Source organism: Erinaceus europaeus, unplaced genomic scaffold, assembly GCF_950295315.1.
Source record: "Erinaceus europaeus unplaced genomic scaffold, mEriEur2.1 scaffold_293, whole genome shotgun sequence".
Lineage (NCBI taxonomy): Eukaryota > Metazoa > Chordata > Mammalia > Eulipotyphla > Erinaceidae > Erinaceus > Erinaceus europaeus.
Genome location: NW_026648177.1, coordinates 29,064 through 40,797, shown reverse-complemented (window position 1 = coordinate 40,797; position 11,734 = coordinate 29,064). Strand labels below are relative to the sequence as shown.

The window sequence follows — 11,734 nt, the reverse complement described above, 5'->3', positions numbered from 1 at the left end:
AGTCTTCAGGTGTCTATCTTTCTCTCCCCCTCTCTGTCTTCCCCTCATCTCTCCTTTTCTCTCTATGCTATCTAATAATGATGACAACAATAATTACAACAATAAAAGCAGTAAGAGCAACAAAAGGGAAATAAATATATAAATAAAAATTTTTAAATGCACCATAAAAATCTTTTTTAAAGAAAAGATGGAAACAATTATTTCAGTCAGTTCCAACTCACTGAGCACGGGAGTTTTTTTTATATTTTTCAATAGTGACCCACTTTTTTAAAGCTAATTATAAATACAATCAACATTATAGTTTCTTTTGCACCTCCCTAATAACAAGTGTAATATTTTTATGTATTTATTGACTACCTGTACTTTTTCTGTACCCTATTCATAATATTTGAAAAACTCTAAAGGCCCATGTGTCATTTTATTCTTGATGTTTCATTGTTGTTGCTAATGCTATGGCTTCTGCTCATTAGCTATAGGACTCTATCATCATTATCAGCTGTCTTCATTTAATTTGATTTATTTTATTCATATATAATAAATATATCATTTATGTTATTTTTATTATTGGCTACAGGACTCTAAGATCATCATCAGCTGTCTTTATTTTATTTATTCATTTTGAATGTATGTAGAGACAAAGATGAAGAACCGAGATGCGGAACTGTTCTACTATTTCTAAAACTTTCCCCCATCCCCACCTAGCGAGTGGGGACTGGAGCTGGAACCCGGTCACCAACATGGCAACTTAAGTGCTCTACTGGGTGACACACAAACTGCCCACTTTTCTCAATTTTTAAGAACTTCCCATAGTCTTGAATACTCAGATGGTCTCCAGGCATGTCACTCATCTAACTTCCTTATCTTCCACTGTCCCTGCTGGGGAAGCCAGCATAATGGTTTTGTATGTCAAAGGCTTCCATGCCTGAGGCTCTGAAGTTCCAGGACCAATTTTCAGTTCCATCATAACCCGGAGCTGAGCAGTGCTCTGATCTTTCTCTTTTTGCATCTCTCTCATTAAAAATATAAAAAATTAAGAGTCGGGTGTTAGCGCATCGGGTTAAGTGCACATGACGCAACGCACATGGACAGGCATCAGGATCCCGGTTCGAGCCCCAGGCTCCCCACCTGCAGGGGGTTTGCTTCACAGGCTGCGAAGCAGGTCTGCAGGTGTCTATCTTTCTCTCCCCCCTCTGTCTTCCCCTCCTCTCTCCATTTCTCTCTGTTCTTTCCAACAAGGACTACAACAGTAAAAACTACAGCAATAAAACCACAAGGGCAACAAAAGGGAATGAATAAATATTAATAAAAAACTTTTAAAAATTATAAATATATATATATATATTTTAGGGTCCAGGCAGTGACACATCTGGTTGAGCCCACATGTTCCAGTGCACAGTGACCCAGGTTGAGGCCTCTGATCTCCAACTGAGGTGGAGAAAGCTTCAAGATTGGTGAAGCATGGCTGCTGGTGCCTTCTCCACCTCCCCCTCCATTCTACATTTCTCTCTGCCCTTTCCAATAATAATAGCCTGTTAAAAACATATATCTGTACTTTAATTTCTAATATTTAATTGTATGCCAAGACATATGCACAGCTATGTTTATATAGCTATATAGTTGGTAAATCAAAATATGGAAGCAACCTAAACACAGACAACTAGGTAACCATATTAGAATGGGGCATGGCTGGTGATGCACACAGCTGAGACTGCTCTTATCATACACAGGGACCTGGGTTTGAGTCCCTGCTTCCCACCAGCAGGAAGGATGTTTAATGAGTGGTGAAGTAGGTTTAGAAGTCCCTCTCTCTCTTTTTTCATTTTTACTTAATTCCCCCTGTCAGGGTAATTGCTTCGGCTCAGTGCCTATGCTACAAATCCACTGCTCCTGGAGGGTACTTTTTCCTTTTGTTGCCCTTGTTGTGTATCTTTGTTGTAGTTATTATTGATTTTTATTTCTGTCATTGTTGTTGGACAGGACAGAGAGAAATTGAGAGGAGGGGAATACAGAGGGGGGAGAGAAAGATATGATTAGTGAAGTAAATGAATAAATCAATCAACAGATTTTTCCTTTTCCTTTTTTTTTGCCTCCAGGATTATTTATTGCTGGGGCTCAATAAGAATCCACTTTTCCTGGTGGCCTATTTTTTCATTTTATTGGATAATACAGAAATTAAGAGGTGAGAGGGATGGAGAATGATGGACACACTAGCAGACCTACTTAGACTTTTGTGAAGTGACCCTCCTGAAGGTAGGGAGTGGGGTTTGAAACTTGAACCTTGTATTGGTCCTTGTTCTCAGTACTATGTGTGCTTAACCAGGTACACTGCCAGCCCATTCAATATACGTATTTAAAATATTTTATTATCTTTATATATTTATTGATGGGATAGAGACAGCCAAAATTGAGAGAGAAGGGGGTGATAGGGAGGGAGACACCTTCTGCACAGCTGCACCACTCATGAAGCTTTCCCCCTGCAGGTGGGGACCAGGGGCTTGAACCTGTGTCCTTTAGCACTGTAACATGTGCTCTCAACTAGGTGAGCCACCACCCAGCCTCTCTCTCAAAACATTTTTTTTCAAGACAGCACTTCTTTGTGAAAAAAAAAATAGATAGGAGACTTCACCTCTCTGGCTAACACCATCAAGCGTGGTTAGAGGTGCAGAGGTGCAGGTCTGAGGCTTGTTTTTTTTCCTGAGAACATGTAGCTGAAAACATGGAAAATGGGATGAAAAAGACACTGGGAACAGGTGAGTTTGGGACAGGGGTATTGATGCCTTTACATTGTGCAATGCCTGTTTTCTACTTTCATTATTTTAATAAATCATTTCACCTAAAACAAATTACACTGTGATGACAAAACAAACAGAAAGACCCAGCAACTATATTGTTCCCCAGATGTACAAATTATTATATTATTGACAACAACAACAACAATAAAACAACTGTAAACTAGGTGTTCATAAAGTAAGACTCATCCTGCTAAAATGTATTTTATGCAATTTTCATTCTTGGTGCAAAATCTTTCTTCTTAAGATAGAGACAAAAAACAGAGGGGCAAACAGACAAATAGACAGGGAGAGAGAGAGAGAGAGAGAGCCAAAGCTTTTTTCATAGTGGAGGGTCTGGGCTTGAAGCTTTGTCATAAAAAAGCAATGAAGTGCACTAAGACAGCTTTTTGCCCTTCCTCTGATGCAAAATCTTATCAAATCATTTTTTTTCTTTAGTAGGCATATTAGAAGCATAACATGTAAGCATGGGGGAATAGGAAGCTGGAGAATTACAAAAAAAAATTTAGCTCTGACCATCAACATCCAGTCAGTATGTGGGAAGTAAGTCAGGGTGGAGTGAGGTTAGAGCCACATTCTAGCTGAGTCAAGGCCACTTCAGCCCAGGCTATGCTCAGAGTCCCTTTCACCCCCTCCCAATAGTCCCTGTGCATTGGAGTCCCCAGTACAGGTATGGATTGTCAGGCCTGATAGTGCATCTGATCCCGGGGTTGCCAGGATACTGGACACACCCTGGGGTGGGGAAGGCCTCCTCCCAGGTCCTAAAGGCCCTGCTCAAATGAGAGAACAATGCACCTACAGAGAAGCTCATGCAGGACAGGCTCTGGGCACTCAGCATAGGAGCCACTGTCACCATACACAGGTGGGGACCTCCAGCCGGTGGGCAACAGGAGATAATGCAAACAATATTCTTCATAAGAATGCAGCTGTCTCTAGGAAGAGCCAGCTTGTTGGGGACCCTGAAACTATAATGTCTCATCACTTATGTGACCCATTTCTCTCTTACTGGCAGCTATGTATTAAAACTAGTTATGATACAAATTCTTTGTCATCTTTGTAGTTCTGTTTCCAGCTTTCACAGTGTTTTGGACACATCAGGGTAAACTCAGACAGTGGTCAACAGGGCCCTTTAGGTTAAAAATAAGCCTGTCTTATTTGATACCCCTGAATTATGCCTACATCCTTGGCATAAGGTCAGAATTTGAAAAGTAAACAGAGAATCTGATATAGTCACTAAAATGGAGATAACAAGTCTGATATAGAACAGTTAAAGACGAGGAGAGAGACCATTCTACTGTGTATGCACTTAAGATGTTTATACTTGACATAGCTACATGTATACACAGCCAATATATAACGAAAAGAGCTGCCAGTGCAGAACACATACAGGGCAGACTCTTTTTTTTTTTTTTTTTTGTCTCCAGGGTTATAGCTGGGTTCAGTGCCTACACTATGAATCCACTGCTCCTGAAGGCTATTTTTTCCTTTTGGTGCCATTGTTGTTAGTGCTGCCATTGTTGTTGGCTAGGAAAGAGAGAAATGGAGAGAGGAGGGGAAGACAGAGACAGGGAGAGAAACATAGATACCTGCAGACCTGCTGCACCGCCTGTGAAGTGACCCCCTGCAGGTGGGGAGCTGGGGGCTAGAACCAGGATCTTCACTCAGTCCTTGAGCTTTGCACGACATGCGCTTAAACAGGGCACAATCTTGTAAGTGGTACACCATGTGCCTGCCAATCTTCATTATAGAGCTCAGGCTCCTGGCATCTGGTCCTTAAACCCAACACTATTCTACAATACCAGTTACTATTGAGGGCATAGGAATAATTAGAACAATGTGAACAAGAAAACTGGGATACGGTGCAGTGGAATAAGTGCTAGACTCTTGAGAATGAAGTCCTAAATTCAATTCCCAGCACTGCATATACAGAACGATGCTCCAGTTCTCTCTCTTCCTCATATTAACAAATAAGTAAATTTGGGGGACTGGGCTGTGGTGCACCAGGTTATGCACATATATAACCATGTGCAAGGTTCTGGGTTCAAAGCCCTGCTCTACACCTACAAGAGGGACACTTCCCAAGCAGTGAACCAGGTCTTTCTTCCTTTTTCTCTCCATCTTTCTCAATTTCTGTTTCCTATTCAATCAAATAGAAAGAAAGAAAAGTAAATCTAACAAAACAATGTGTCTAAATGGTCCTGCTAAATTATTGCTAGCCAATTAAATTTTTATACTTATTTATTTTCCCTTTTCTTGCCCTTGTTTTTGACTGTTGTTCTAGTTATTATTGTTGTCGCAATTGATGTCGGCTTTGTTATATAGGACAGAGAGAAATGGAGAAAGGAGGGGGAAGACAGATAGAGGGAGAGAAAGATAGACGCCTGCAGACCTGCTTCACCGCCTATGAAGCAACCCCCTGCAGGTGGGGATCCAGGTGCTCCAACCAGGAACCTTACACTGGTCCTTGTGCTTTGCGCCATGTGTGCTTAACCCGATGTGCTACCACTAGGCCCGGAAATTTGATTCCTTAATAAATCAAAGATACAGTAAGCACATTCAGTAATATTACCTTAATATTTTGGACTTCATATCCTACCCTGTGGTCAGTGACACTATTCTGGGTGAAATTGTAGGTCTGAATTCTTTCTGACTGGGTTCTTGTTCCAACCTGTGCAGACATAGAAAGGAATTCACATTTTAACATAATTACTATCTTTACTACAATGGAAAAGGCACCCGCAAATTCTTTTCTAAGGATTTCTACTTCTGAAGGTCAGGCACATACATTGACAAAGAGCAAGAGTGGCAGGAATTTAATTGTTTAAGACTCTTGTTATCTCAGGTTTACTTACGGAGTAAGAGTGTTTTGTTTTGTTTTGTTTTCTTCCTACACTACAAATACACTGCTCCTGGAGGCCATCCCCCTCCCACGCCTTTTGTTGTTCTTTTTGTTTATCATTGTTGCTGGATAGGACAGAGAAATTGAGGGTGGGGGGGGAGACAAGGAGTAGGAGAGAAAGACAGACACCTGCAGACCTGCTTCACCACTTGTGAAGTGACATCCCTGCGGGTCGGGAGCTCAAACTGGGATCCCAACCCCTATCCTTGAGTTTTGTGCCATGTGCACTTAACCCGCTCGCTGCACTACCACCCAGCCCCCAATAGTGCTTCTTCAGTAGTTCCAATTCCAATCAAAGCCAAATTATCAGTGGTCTGGGAGGAAGAGGCAGAGTGGATAAATTACAGGATTCTCAGGCATGAGGTCCCAAGTTCAATCCCCAGTGCCACATATACCAGAGTAACGTGCAGATCCTCCCTGCTCCTCTCTCTCTCATTAATGAATAAATAAGACCTTTAGGACAAAACAAAACTATCTCTGAAGATGGGTAGGTTACACCATGGAAGAAATTAGAGCTTCTAAATTTTAGGTCCTGAGTCCAATCCCAAACATGCATATGCTAGAGTGCTGCTTCTGAGCCTCTCAACCCCCTTCTGTAATTCATGAAATTAAAATAATTAAAAAACTATATTTTACCCTCATCAGTCTGTTCTCCAGCAAGTTTACTAATGTGTTAACTCAAATTTCTTCCTCAAGCTATTTCTATTCAGGATTTGTATCATAACTGTCTAAAGAGAAAATTGGTTTAAAGGTCATTTTTATGAAATTTTTATGGAAATTAAGATACTTTCAAGTTTTAAAATAAAACATATTATTAGAAAAATTTATTACAACTCCCTGTGGGTTCAGAAATAAATAGCTCTGCCAAAACCATACTGCAAAGTATAAGGACCAGCGGAAGGATCCTGGTTCTAGCCCCAGCTCCCTGGACCTGCAACAAAGGTACTTCACAAGCAGTGAAGCAGGTCTGCAGGTATCTGTCTTTCTCTCCCCTCTCTGTCTTCCCCTGCTATCTCCATTACTCTCTGTCCTATCCAACAACAACAACATCAATAACTACAACAATGTTAAACAAGGGCAACTAAAAAGGGAAAATAAATTAATTCATTTAAAAACACCATACTGTAATATTTTCTACTGAGAGAGTCTAAGGTCGAGGGTCAGGAAAGGGTTTTTCCCCCACTTCATTTTTCTCTATTTCCTAGATTTTGAATTACATATGTATGTAGTTTTATTCAAATGTATAAGTTCTACTAAAGTGTATGTATCATTTAAATAAGCAAAGTATGTATGCTCTTGTTCTCTTCAGATTGTATAAATCTTTTGCCTCTTAAGTAAGCAAAGTATCATAATATTTTAAATTATAAAAAATAAAGGCTGCCGCTGTCTGGGAGGTTGTGCAGTGGATAAAGCTTTGGGGTTCTTATGTGTGAGGTCTCAAGATTGATCTCCGGCATCAGATTTGTCAGAGTGATGCTGCGGTTCTCCTTCTTCCTCTCCCCTAATTTTATCACTAATAAATAAATCTTTAAAAACAAAAGTAAAACCTGAATGGGGTTGAAAGAGAATTTTGGGGTTGGAAGGCCAAAACAGCCATGTTTTTGAGTTATTTGCAGTAAAACTTGTAGCATTTTAGGAAAAGTGGGTTGCATAACAGTAAGCATTATAATAACTGTCACAAGTCACTTTGATTTAGATATCTTAGTTTTCCCTACTTTTGGCCGTTCCACTTTCCTACCCTTGTTTTAGCCTGCAGTAGTGTAAATGAGTGCAAATGATATATTAATCCCTTGCCTGAGATGGTCTCAGATTGCAGAGGAGCATCAGTAGGTAGACTTGAAGCTAGGAATTTGGATTTCCAAACCACTACTTCTTAGCAACCCTCTTCTGGCACAGACACAGAGAGCCTAAACATTCAAGTTATTTCTTATTCACAGCGGAGTATATTTTCTCTATGTCCTGAGATATTTTTACTTGGTCAAGAATAATGAAAAAACATTTTTAATATAAAGAAACCTTTTTAAAAGTTTTTTTTCTTTTTGCTTGGTAAGAGAGAAACAGAGATGGAAAGGGGAGATAGAGTGGAAAAAGAAAGTGAGACACATTAAGATAGTGTTTCACTGCTTGTGAAGCTTCCGCCTGCAAGTGGGGATCAGGGGCTTGAACCTTGGTCCTCTCACACTATATAACATGTGCCTCACAAAGTGACCTTTAAAAAAAGATGTATATATTGATGTATTTTAGTACACCAGAGTTTCATACTTACATAATTCTACTGTAGCCAACAGTTATTTTCTCCTTTTAAATTTAAAATGAAAAAATGGGGTCCAGGAGGTGGTGTAAGCAGTGGAGTGCACATGTAACAATGCACAAGGACTAAGGTTCAAGCCCAAGATCCAACCAGCTGAGGAGAAGCTTCACAAGTGGTGAGGCAGCGCTGCAGGTGTCTCTCTGTGTCTCCCCCTCTACATCTTCTTTTCCCTCTCAATTTCTATCCAGGAAATAATTAATGAATAAAATATACATGGGGCCAGCTGTGGTGCATCTGGTTAAGCACACAAATTACAGTGCATAAGGAACCAGGTTCAAGACCTTGGTCCCCAGCTGCAGGGGGTAGGGGAAGCTTCACAAGTGGTAAAGCAAGGCTGTAGGTGGTTCTCTGTCTCTCTCCTGTTCTATCTCCCCTCCCCTCCCTATTTCTCTGTCTCTGTCCAATTATAAATAAATATATTAATATATATAAAAGAAATTTGACTTTAAAAATGAAATAGAAAACGTGGGAGAAAGAGCATGTGAGAAACATCACAGTACCTGCCATCATGCCTGGTGCTCCCATGTTGTGTTAGGGCTCAACACCAGGTCTGCAAGCATGGTGATGTGATGTGCACTCTATTGGGAGAGCAAGCTCTGGACCCCTTCGTTTATTTATTTTTATGGATAGAGCACCACTCAGAACTTCTGTATGCTGGGGATCAATCTTGGGGCCTTATGCATGTGCAGTATGCAATTTACCAATAAGCTACCTCTCAGTTCAATGCTTACAATTTTGAGATAAAGACCTAAGCACAGATCTACTATCCACTGAACTTGGCTTGCTGTGTCTGTGTTACTGTTCAGTGGTGCCAGGAATCAAGCCCAGGGACTCCCATATGTAAGGCATGTGCAGAGTGACTCTTCGAACAGTTGTTAAGTGATTCTAATAAATAAATCTTATCTGCAGTGTCCTGAGAGGTGGTGCAGTGAATAAGACATTGGACTCTCAAGCATGAAGTGCTGAGTTTAATCTCTGGCATTCCATAGGTCACAGTGATGCTCTGGTTCTTCCCTCACACCTTCTCATTAATAAATCTTTTTTTTTCCTTTCCATTTTGTTGCACTTGTTGTTTTATAATTATTATGGTTATTATTATTGTTATTGATGTCATTGTGGATAGGACAGACAGAAATTGAGAGAGGAGGGAAAGATAGAGGGTGAGAGAAAGATAAGACATCTGCAAACCTGATTCACCACTTATGAAGAGACAACCTGCAGGTGGGGAGCCAGGAACTCAACCCAGGTTCCTTGCACCAATCCTTGTGATTTGCATCACCTGCACTCAACCTCCTGCACTACCACCTGACCCCCACCTTTCTTTTTTTCTTTTATTTATTTTCTTTTATTTTATTTCTTTTATTTTTATTTATTATTTCTTTTATTTACCTGTCGACACGACTTTCTCTATAATCTTCTGGTAAAGCCTATCTCGAAGCACATGCAGAGCGATTTCTTTGTTTTTTTTATCTGGGAGCGTCCTTGCTGGCATTCAACTACAAGCCCTGGAAAATTACCAAGACCAAAGACAGATGGGAGTTCCCACAAGGCAAACTAAAACAGAACCAAGATATTTAAGACAAGCAAACATGAATCAGGAAATTACTACAAAAGGTTAAGAACATTTTAGATTTAAGAGGCTTTAGAATTGATACCTAAGGGAGGCAGAAGGTAGCACAGTGGGCTAAGCCCATATGGCACAAAGAGCAAGGACCGTTTAGGATCCTGGTTCAAGCCCCCTGCTCCCCACCTGCAGTGGAGTCACTTCACAGGTAGTAAAGCAGGTCTGCAGGTGTCTCTCTGTCTCTATTCCTCTCTATCTCCCCCTTCTCTCTCAATTTCTCTTTGTCGCTATCCAATAACAACAAAAAAAAAAAAGAAAGAAAGAAAAGAAATGATACATAGATTGCTATATGGAAAACTGGGAATTGTTATGCAAATACAAACTATTGTATTTAATGTGGAATGTAAAACATTAATTCCCCAATAAAGAAATTAAAAAGAAAAAGAGAGAAAGAAAGGAAGAAATGATACCTAGCTTAAGATGTAATAACTGTTAACTCACCTGTAAAGAAGGAAGCTTCACAGGCGGTTAAGCAGTGCTGTTGGTGTCTTTCTCTCTACCTCCCCCTACGATCTCAGTTTCTCTGTCTTTATTCAATAAACAAGTAAAGTAAAATAAATCTTGAAAAAATACTTGTAAATGGTTGCTCTGATACTGATATCTTGAGGTGTTTCCTATATGAAGGCTGAATGTAGCAACACCTATTGATGAGGATGATTCTTTCTCCAAGTTCTGCCTCCCAATCCCACCCCAGCACATTCATTTACTTTAAAAGATCAACATACAGCAGGGTATTGTGACCCAAATGTAGATACACACATTGTCTGTCTCAAGGAGAACTAAGTCAGCTTGACCCACTTCAATCATCAATACAGAGATGTTGAAAATAACATGTTTATATAGAGAGACCAATGCAAAGAAGCTACCCAGTGTCTTAAAAAAATTATAGTGACTGTTCTTTCCTTTGCCTTGGTTCTAAATTTGTTGAATTTGGATTTTAAATGGGCCTGGCCTACTGTTGAGTCCAGTTACCCACCTAAATCTAGGTGCAGGTTGTCTGTTTCTTAAAAAGAAAACATAGCATAGCATGTGGCTGGGGGTCTGATCCTGCACACTGCAAGTGAAAACACAGGCAGGCAATGGGCGGGACTCCTTGCATAGAGGAGCAGTGCTTTGCATGTCTCCCTCTCTTAAAGGATACAGAATGGAGACTGGCAGGGAGGCCTCTCAGCTGTCCCATGCAGGTGCAAGGTTCTGGGTGGGATTGATCCCCAGGCACAATATTTGAGAAAAAATTTTTAAAAGACTTTGTATTATTTAAAAGATTTACAGTTAAGAGAACAATATTACCATGATTTTATTCAAAAAAGCCAATCTGCAGTCCTGGAGGCTGGCAGAGTGGTTGGAGTTTTGGACTCAAGCATGAGGTCCTGAATTCTACCTCCAGCATCACATGTTCCAGACTGATGCTATAGTGTTTTTCCTCTCTCTCTCTCTCTCTCTCTCTCTCTCTCCTCCCTTTCTCCCTCACTGATTAATAAATCTTTTAAAAGAGCTTCAGCATATGTAGAACCAGAGTTCAGACAGACCTGGGATCCCACACATACAAATCCAGATCTCTTGCCACTGAACCGCCTCCCAGGTTGCATTAACTGGCTCTTTAAAAGATTATAATTATTTATATGTGTGTACATATATTTTATAATCCTTTTTTTGAAAAAAATATGGTATGCCTCATGAATCTGTGTGTAATCCTTGAGCAGGGGCCATGCTAATCTTCTCTGTTATCATGCCACTTTTAGTATATGTACTACGGAAGCTAGGACTATATTATAATCTCATTTAAAAAGTGTTAAGAGATGGAGACAGTTGGAGTCAGGCAGTGGCACAGTGGGTTAAGCGCACATGGCGCAAAGCTCATGGACCAGAGGAAAGATCGCGGTTCTAGCCCCTGGCTCCCCACCTGCCCGGGAGTCCCTTCACAGGTGGTGAAGCAGGTCTGCAGGTGTCTGTCTTTCTCTCCCCCTCTATGTCTTCCCCTCTTCTCTCCATTTCTCTCTGTCCTATCCAACAACAACGACATTAATCACCACACAATGTTAAGCAACAAGGGCAACAAAATGGAAAAATAAATAAAAATAAAAAAGAGTTGAAAAGAATAGACAAGAAAA

General features: G+C 40.4%; 1 non-coding gene across 1 annotated transcript; it reads right to left on the bottom strand.

Moving 5' to 3' along the window:
• Positions 1–11,281: 11,281 nt before the first annotated feature.
• Positions 11,282–11,389, bottom strand: LOC132536659 (U6 spliceosomal RNA). Its single transcript, XR_009548146.1, has one exon. It is a non-coding gene; the product is annotated as a U6 spliceosomal RNA (small nuclear RNA).
• Positions 11,390–11,734: the final 345 nt, after the last annotated feature.